Source organism: Phyllostomus discolor, chromosome 8 (genome assembly GCF_004126475.2).
Source record: "Phyllostomus discolor isolate MPI-MPIP mPhyDis1 chromosome 8, mPhyDis1.pri.v3, whole genome shotgun sequence".
In the NCBI taxonomy this organism is placed as follows: domain Eukaryota; kingdom Metazoa; phylum Chordata; class Mammalia; order Chiroptera; family Phyllostomidae; genus Phyllostomus; species Phyllostomus discolor.
In genome coordinates, this window is record NC_040910.2 from 36,294,970 (window position 1) to 36,303,891 (window position 8,922).

Below are 8,922 nucleotides of genomic sequence, written 5' to 3' on the forward strand. Positions count from 1 at the left end.
CCCAGCCCGCTACCCCAGCTACCCAGGGCTTAGTGCCTCCTCTCCCACTGTTGGAAGGAAGGGAGAAAGGTGTGGTTTGGGTGAGGATGTGCTCAGCGTGATGAAGCGAAGGGAGCCGTCCACCTTTCCCACCCCTAGATTTTACCTTTAGGAGTGTGGGTTTGGAATACAACTCAGCTACTTGCGCATGTGCCTTTGACAAATCAGTTGTCCCCTCTGGGCCTCCTTGTGCCCACTGGAAAACATGGAATAGGACTAGAGCAAGGATTATAAATTCCATTGCTACAGGGGTCAGGCAAGTGGTGGAAAAGAGGCCTGGGGAGGCGAGGTGAGCAAGTGCTCCCACACGCCGTGTGTGAGCGCCCAGCCCCGCTAGAGAGGACGGCTGCTCCTCTGCTCCGGCTGAGGAAGGCCACGGGGGGATGAAGTTTGTCATAGAAACCAGTGAGTAACTGAGTCACTGCAGGGGCTGGACTTGGGGGGGCAAGAGAAAAAGGAAACAGCTTTTTTTCTTCCAGTCACTTTCTTCACTAACACACTAATTTCTCTTCCCCACCCTTTGGTGACATCTTGGATGAATAGACCAGATGCTGTGACTTTCTGATCCTTTCTCAATACAGGAACAGTTCCATTTTAAATTACAGCTTCCTTTCATGTATTAAAAGCCCCAGTCTTGTTTAAGTCAAATTTGTAATCACAATTATAATCCAACACGTCAACTCACCTCCTAGTTCAGGTCTGATTCTTCATTCTGCCTCTCCCAGCTCAACCCCACGCTTCCCTCTTCTCCAGCCACTGGCTTCTCCAGAAGCAGGCAGAGGCTAGAAAGGTGGATTTCAGGAAGCTTACCGCTCAGCTCTCCAATGGGGCTGAGGGTTGGGGTCTCTGTGACAGGCGCTGTTGTAAGGGGTGTGTCTCGAGATTAGAATGTGGGTGTACTCAACTACTTAACTGCTCTCAGCTTTGACACTTGTGAATAGCCAGCAGCAAATTACATTACAAATCTGAGTTTAAAGTCCAATTTCCCAATTTGTACATGTTAGCTCAAAATTAGTCGCCACTGCTGGACCAAGCCAGGCCTGTCCATGGTCTGGACATGGCCACGAGCTATCAGTTTGAGGGCTCTGGGTGAGAGTGGGTTCCAAGGTCTCTGGCAGTCCTCATTACCTGTGAATGTACGGTTTTTGTAGATTTAGCAAGAACCACCTAGAAGTCACCCATGCTTTACCCTTTTAGGCAGCCCCCCCCCCCCCCCCCACACACACCCGGGAATTCTGGGTGGCAGAGGCCTCCTGGAAATGCGTTATCTTGAGTGCCTGCCTCCTGTGTCCTGGAGAAACACGAAAGGCAGGGCCAGCAGGTGGCAGGAGAGAATAGCACGGGTCTCAGCTTCCATGTCTTTGGGAGTCTGTTGTGTTCTTGCAGTTGGACGGGAGGCTGAACACAGGACCTAGGTCCCCTCTGGCGCTAAAAATCTTAAAGCACATCTGGAAAAGCTATACTTCTGGGGGTAGGACATGGCTTTCAAAGCTCTTTGCCACTGAAATCTTAGAATTGTGAGGTAGACGATGCCTAAAACCTCTAAACCAATACCATGTAATGATTTTAAGAGAAAATGGCTGCCAAAATATAATGCTTAAATTCAAAACCAAATGTCTTTTGTTTCAGAAGCAGCTTCTAGCTTCACTTTGCAGGCATAAGGCATGGGTTCCTGGAGTCATAGTCTGGGAGGCCGGGAGGGACTGGAAGGTCACCTAAGCCAAGCAAGCACTCTTCACCCGTTACACCCTGAGACAGAATTGCTCCAGTGTCAGTGCGAATGCCTCCAGCGATGGGAAATGCATGGCTTCATACAGCCACTGGCTGTTCGCAAGTGACTTGACTGAGCCAGAGGCGGTCCCACCGTGACTTCTGCCCATCACTCTGTCTCCTGGAGCCACATGGGGCAAGTCAAATTCTTCCACCTAACAGCCTTGAAACATCTGAGAGCAGCAGCCCATTGCCACCTGTGACCACTTCTGAACACCCATTGGCAGGAAGAGCAGGCGTCTGAGGACAGAAAGTGGCTCCTCACACACACCTCATGGGCCAGGTCCCCCCAGCTCTCCTGTCTTCCTAACTCCCGAGAAAGGGCAGCTCCCCACGGTGCATAGGCCCACGCGACCCCAGGGGCTCACACAGGGCCGGCGGGTGCAGACCATTTTCCCCACAAGTGGCCCAGACCGCCCGACTCTGACTGTGGGCTCAATCCTTGAAGTCTCGTCCTCACGTCACGGTGATTGGACTGCTGTTGGGACTTTAGGGGGTTTTTGAACCAGAGGACTTGAGATTTATGCCTTTTCATTTTTTTTAACTGTAAAATATAACAAACACCCAAAAGAGTACATAGAAATATATCTTCATCTTCAAGGGTAATAATACAAACACTGTATTCTTTCCCCGAGCTAAGAAACAGGACAAGCTCCCCGCCAGCCTCCCCCTCTCCCTCCTGATGGCCTGACTTCTGTGGTGACGGTTCTCTCTCCTTCCTGGCTGTTGTCCCCATGTGCATTTCTCAGAACGATGCACCGTTTGGTTCTGCCTGTTTGAACTTTATATGAATGGAATCTGATTGTAGGGGTTTTTTTTTTCAATTACTTGTTTCCTTCACTCAGTATTGTGTGTTTAATGAATTCCCCTATTAAAGCTATGTTGTGAGAGTCTATTGAGTTCATTCTGGCTTTAATTATTTTCTCTAGCATAATCCCCTCTACAGATGCTGCCTACATATTCATGAACATTCCCCCTGTACTGTCACCCACAAACACTGGAAAAACACTGAGAGGGGTAGGTCTCAGGGCAGTGCTTTCAGCAAGTTTCTAGAAACATTCTAAGAAGACTCAGTTATTCAGCCCTCTTTGGGCACACTTATTCAGTGCTTAATCCTCCACATTTTATTTTAGTCCAGATTATATTATTTCCTCAGATAGTTATCAAAACACCCCTTGCTTGAAATCCAGGTAAAATATATTTATGGCATTTTCCTGACCTACCAGTCCAGCAACCTGGTTAAAATGAGGCTTGGAGATCTCATGATGGCTCCTGGTCATTGCTGCAGTGCTTTCCAAACGACAGAGCAGCCTCTGGGTTCTGTAATTTCGCCTGAGATTGACAGCAAGCTCACCAAGCCTACAGCTGTGGGAAACAGGCTTTTCGAAAACCAGAACTACACTTTGCCTGCCATGATTTCTGAAAATTCACAACACTTGCTTCCCTTCGCAAGTTTTCAATACCTGGAGGGTCCTTTTTCTGGGCCAGGAAGTTGTGACTCAGAGAAAACGAGAGGCAGCTAATCCACTGAGACAAGAAAGGCATTTTTAGTGCAGAGAAGGGAACAGGACAAAGCTCTTAATGACTGGCTTCCGGAAAGTCATAGCTACAGTAATTTTAAGAAATTGGCCGTGGAAGTGGGTTTAAGAATTTGAGGGCGCAGGGGCAAGGTCGAGATAGTCGCTGGAGTGATGAAAAGCACACTGTTATGAGAGGTGAATCAGATTGCCAAGGAGTTGGCAGAGTTGGAATGATTTTGTAGTCGGTCCATTTAGCATGGAATAACTTTCTCCCCCAGCCAAGGAACAGGAGAGGCAAAAGAAGACAGAATACTCCAGGGCCAAGGGTGTAGCACTTAAGGGAGAGATTTGGCTGAGTGTAGGCCGTTTGTGAGGGCAGCTTTGAAGGGGCTAAGGAGCTCCAGGCTCCAGGAACGGATATCAGATGGAGCTAAAGGAGGCATGGACTGGGAAAAGGGGGGCATGCTACGTGACTGGTGACCTGAGGACAGGTGAGTGGGTTCTGGTTATGGTCAGAAAGGGAAGGCACAGAGTGTGACACTGGGTGAATGGACACGAAGTAGGGTGACAGTGTGGCCTGGGAAAGTGGGGTATATGCTGCTGATGTCAGGAGGGCAGAGCAGGCCCAGGTGGGGTGTCCCTGTGCAGGTGAGCCCCGCTGGCCGTCAGGGCATACAGCCCACATGCCAGGAGCCCCAGTCACTGGAGTTGAAGAGGAAAGTATCAGAACCAGATGTGAACTTCGGAGCAGCAGGGAGATGGCAATAGGGTCATGGTCTCGAGGCAGCAGGAGGGAACACAGCAGTTTCCGACATGACCATGGAATGCGATGGCAGTGGGAGACGTCCCCTCAGGACAGGGCAAGCCACTTTGGCCAAGGAGATGGCTGAAAGAGAAAAGGGGATGAGAGTGAATGGAAAATCACAGTGATAAATCCAGAATGTCTGGGTTTACGTCAGGGCCCAGGGCTTTGTGACAGGAGCTCTGGGAGTCAGACTTTCGGGAGCGGGGCTGAAGCTGATTGGAGAGCTGCTGGACGTGGTAGGGGAGCTCGCGAGTGGTTTTCCGAGGAGAGATCTGCGGGTAATAGGGATGAAGGCACAGAGAGTTTGGAGGTGTGCGTGAGGGCCAGCGGTGAACTTGCTGAAGCCTCAGACCTCCCCAGGGGGTGAACGTGTTCCCCTTCTCATAGATGCAGAAGCCCGGAGTAGATAAGAACACAGGCAGTGAGCGCCCTGAGCGCAGGGGCTGCCCGGGCCTTCATCCTCACGTCCACGGGAGCATCTGCCCGCCCAGTGTGGGGAGGTCGTAGCAAGATGGGTTATCCCCTCGGCACAGGACCTGCGAGCTTTTCCAGGACACGCAGAAATGGGAGGCCTTTGAAAACACACAATGGCTTCCAAAACCAAATTAGAGACCGGCACTATCTAACACATGCTTAGCTCATACCTACAAATGCATTACTGCTGTGCCATCCTTGTGTTTGCGTTCAGCATGTGCGAAGCATTTCATGCTATTTTACACTTGTAAGCTAGCGGTGCGCATCGCTTGCTGAGGCATCTCAAACATCTGTAACCTGAGCCAATCAAGGCCAAACAACATCTGGACCATCTCTGCGTTAAGGCTGAGGCCGAGTCCTGCGTGTTCCTGGCCAGGCCCCAGCCACACCAGCTTTATCTTAGTGAGGGCCACCGGGGCTAATCTCGTGTTCTCAATCATTGCCAGAGGCCAGAACACTGCAACCCCGGGGTTTCCTGAGTAGTAAACCAGCCCTGCTCTCATTCTTGCTTTATTTTTTAGTTAAAACATTTTTTTCTTGCTTTATTTTTCTCTATAGCACGTATCTGCCATACTACATGTTTTTTTGTGTATCTACTTGTTCCCACACAGGCTCCACAAGGGCAGGGGCTTTTGTTAACTCTGTACCCCAACACTCAGAGGTGCCATCACATAGTAGGCATGAATTTCGTGGGGAAACAGGGAAGCGTTCTAGACCACAGGTAGCAAGCACGAGGCCCGTGGGCCAAATCCCGCCCTTCACCTTGTTGTATTTGGCCCGGCACCTTGTTTTTACCCGGCGGGAAGCACCGAGCTCTCACTTAACAGTTAAGGAGTAGTTACCTGTATACAGTCCTAAAGTTACACTCAGCCCCTTGAAGGCGACTGTGAGGCTGATGTGGCCCCCGGTGAGAATGAGTTTGACACCCCTGGAGAGGAAGGGAGACTGAAGAACATGACAGTTAAAGGCGACACAGGATTACGAATTAGATTTTTATTGTCGAGGCCACTGTTGAGGCCATGACGACGACAGGAAGGTGGTGTGACTATGACGTGGTGGTGAAGCATCGGCACCCCTTCCTGACTTTGCTGGTTCTGCTGTGTGTGTGGAGGAAAATGTTTTTGCTTGTTGGAAACACAACCGAAGTATTTGAGAGTTGCAGGCGGGCGTGCCAGCGGTTCACCCGCACGCGGTTTGGGGGAACGTTCTTGGTGCTTCCCTTGCAACTTTTTCATAAGTTTGATTTTTTTTTTCAAAACTACAGAGTGATACCATTAAAGAATGTGTATTTCCTAGGCCTGCCCATTACAGAGACTCAGAGGCTGTGACTAACCAGCAGCAACAAGTGTCTCCTCTGCTCCGACTGTCATTCCTAAGCACCACTCCCCACCGAAAGGACTCGGAGGTTCTGAAAGCACCTTGGGTCAGAGGTCCAAGACAGGGAACACACGAGACAAGCCAAGAACATGTTATCATTCCCGAAAGCTAGGAAACTACCAAAGACTACTGAGTTTGGGTCAGAAGGATTTAGGGACTAATCTAAAGAAGACAAAGATGGAACTATTTGAGCAGGAATGAAAATCAGTGCAATAGATCGAAACACATCAAAATCCTTAAAACCCGTGAATTCATAATAATAACAGAAAGAATTTATACGTCATCTTGGGATGATACAGTGTGGGAACCAACTCATTCTGAAAACTGGAAAACAAAAAAGAATTCACTCTGCCTTCCCTGCAGGAACTGTACTCATTGTTGGAGGAGAAAGTTTCCCTTTCAACCAGTTCCAGCTGGTAAGGGAATATGCAATGCTAGAATCGCCATTTTGTGAAGCTTTTATGAGCTAATGGACCGAGATAACGATCGTCAGTATCCACTAACATCACAGAAAGAGAGCCCAGTAGACGTGTACCCCCTAATGGTACAACGTCATGTGACCATAAAGTATTGCTGCTCAGAATCACACCTCACATCTGTACGCCTCACTATCCGTTTACAGGAAACACCTGGGACACGAACATGAGTTAAGAACGTGACCAGCACACTTCAGAATATGGGATACCCTAGGGAAAATGTCCCGGCTTCTGTAACAAATGAAGTTTACAAGAAAAAAGGAAAAAGAGGGAGCAGGAACTTACAGATTCAAAGAGACTTAAGAGATGTATCAACCAAATGCTGTGTGAACAGTTGGGGGAAATCTGAACACCGAGCATTTAATGATAGTGCGGATCTGCTTCCGAACAACCCACTTGTAGAGGTGGGGAGTGGAGCGGGGAATGATGCAGTTGGAGGAAGTGTGGTTGTGAGTTGCCCTTTTTAAAAAAAAAATCTGCGTGATCCACCCATTGCTCTCTACTTTTGTTATGCCTTAAGTTACCCTTAGTACTTCTAAATGTCATGAAACCCAATTGCCCATTGATTTCTGTCGAGGTTTTCCGGCTCGGGTGCCTCCCAACTCGTCCGAGGGGAGCAGCAGGTCCTCCGACACGATGTGTTAATAGCATCCCCTTTGAAAAAGCAAAAAACCTTCCCTCTCCCTCCACCCAATGGCGAGGAAACAGAAATGAGAGAAGAGGTTGAGGCCCCTCTCGTGGGCGGTGGAAGGTGTTCGGTTTCCAGCCTGGAACAACGGCTGTACAGAGGGATCGCGAGGCTCAAATGTCTGAGATAATATATGTGAAAGAGCTCGTATGTAGAAAATGACTTGCGAATGTAAGGCGAGATCGTTTTTGTTTTCAGTTCCTTCTCCCGAAGAGGGTTTTTCTTGGCCCCAAGCTATAACAAGGATATAGGAAAAAGGAGTATGGGGGAATTATTCAAGCCTAAGAGAAGTCTCTCTTTGATTTTCTGCAACCACACACCACTGACTGAATTTGCTGACCTAGGGATCCTGACATCTGCGTCCTAGGGCAAGGGCTGCCTAGGCTGGCGGGGAAGGAGGTCCGCATGGAGGGAGGGGAGGAAGGAGGGGCAGTGGGAGAAGTATATGAATCAGAGTTGGCTGGAGCCAGGCATCGGCACTAGGTTGGCCGTGCAAATGACACAGCTGGATTTTCTGGCTCCAGCCCTGGGCCGGCCTCCACGCCTCTGGGCACAGAGGGCATTTGGAAAAGCCAAGCAGCTGCCCGCTTAGCAAAGGGGCTCCACTGGTCAGGGGGAATCTGAGGTTGGGCAGGTGACTCTGAGCTGGCATCCATGGGACTTGAAGCGTCCCCTCAACCACTCCCCCACCCCAGCCCTGAATTCCAACACTATCCAAAGAGATGCATGGTTGAAGTTTTTTGGACCCAGTGGGGTGCATTAAGGGGACAACCACGATGGCATAGAGGCCTAGGTGGGTGTGCGGAGGCCACAGCGTTGTGGGCGGGATGCTGGGGCCTTGCTCCGGTCCTGGTTTTGCCTGGCCTGGTCACTTACCCCTCCTCCCTAATTCCAAGTTACCCCAGGTCTTGAGTAGGCCCCAGAAATCTTATAAAATCTCATTTTCTTCAGCCCTGGCACCCGGAGAAACTCAGGCTGAGGATGTTTTGTGGGGGGTGGCGAGTGGGATGTTTGAGGGAGGCAGCTTATTGGTGAACTCACTAACGGCTCCCTTAATGAGCCAGGGTGTGAGTTCCGTTTTGGACAAGCCCAGAGGACACTGCCCTCTGGGGAGAAGTCAGGGCTGAAAGTTCAGATTATTTTACAGCTTTTGAAGCAAACATCCACTCAGAAAATATGATGTCACCAAGCATGATTTGATTACCCTGCGGGGTGCTGGCAGCAGACACCTCGCTCCCACCTCCAGCTCGTCCTCCTCAGGAGAGAGACGAGAAGAGCCTCTTTCCCAAGCCAGAACGATGCTTCCACAGGGGGTTGGCCCAGTGTTTTCTGGCTGTGTGTGTGTGTGTGTGTGTGTGCACGCGCGCACGCGCATATGTGAGAGAGAGAGAGAGAGACCCCCAAACCAGAGGGGTGAACCTAAGCCCACACACAGGTTCTGGAAATGCTCTGAACTCTCCTCACAGCCAGAACCACAGCTAGTTCAGGAAGCTTCCCTCCAGGCCAGCCTAGCCCAGGGTCTATAGTAGTGACCCTAAGGACAGCGAGGGGACACTTGACCGACACTTCTTTCACTGTCCCTAAGGCCTTACTCTCTGAGAAGGCCACACGGAGCCCCAGGAATCCGTGAGGAGAGTATTCACTCAACATCCATACGACTCTTTCACCCTTTCCTCTCCCACCCCGTTCTTTTTGGCTTTGATTCTTTCTGCATTTTGGGTGTTCCTCCATCTCTTTTCCCCTTTCCTCCTGCTTCCTCTTCTCATCTTCTCA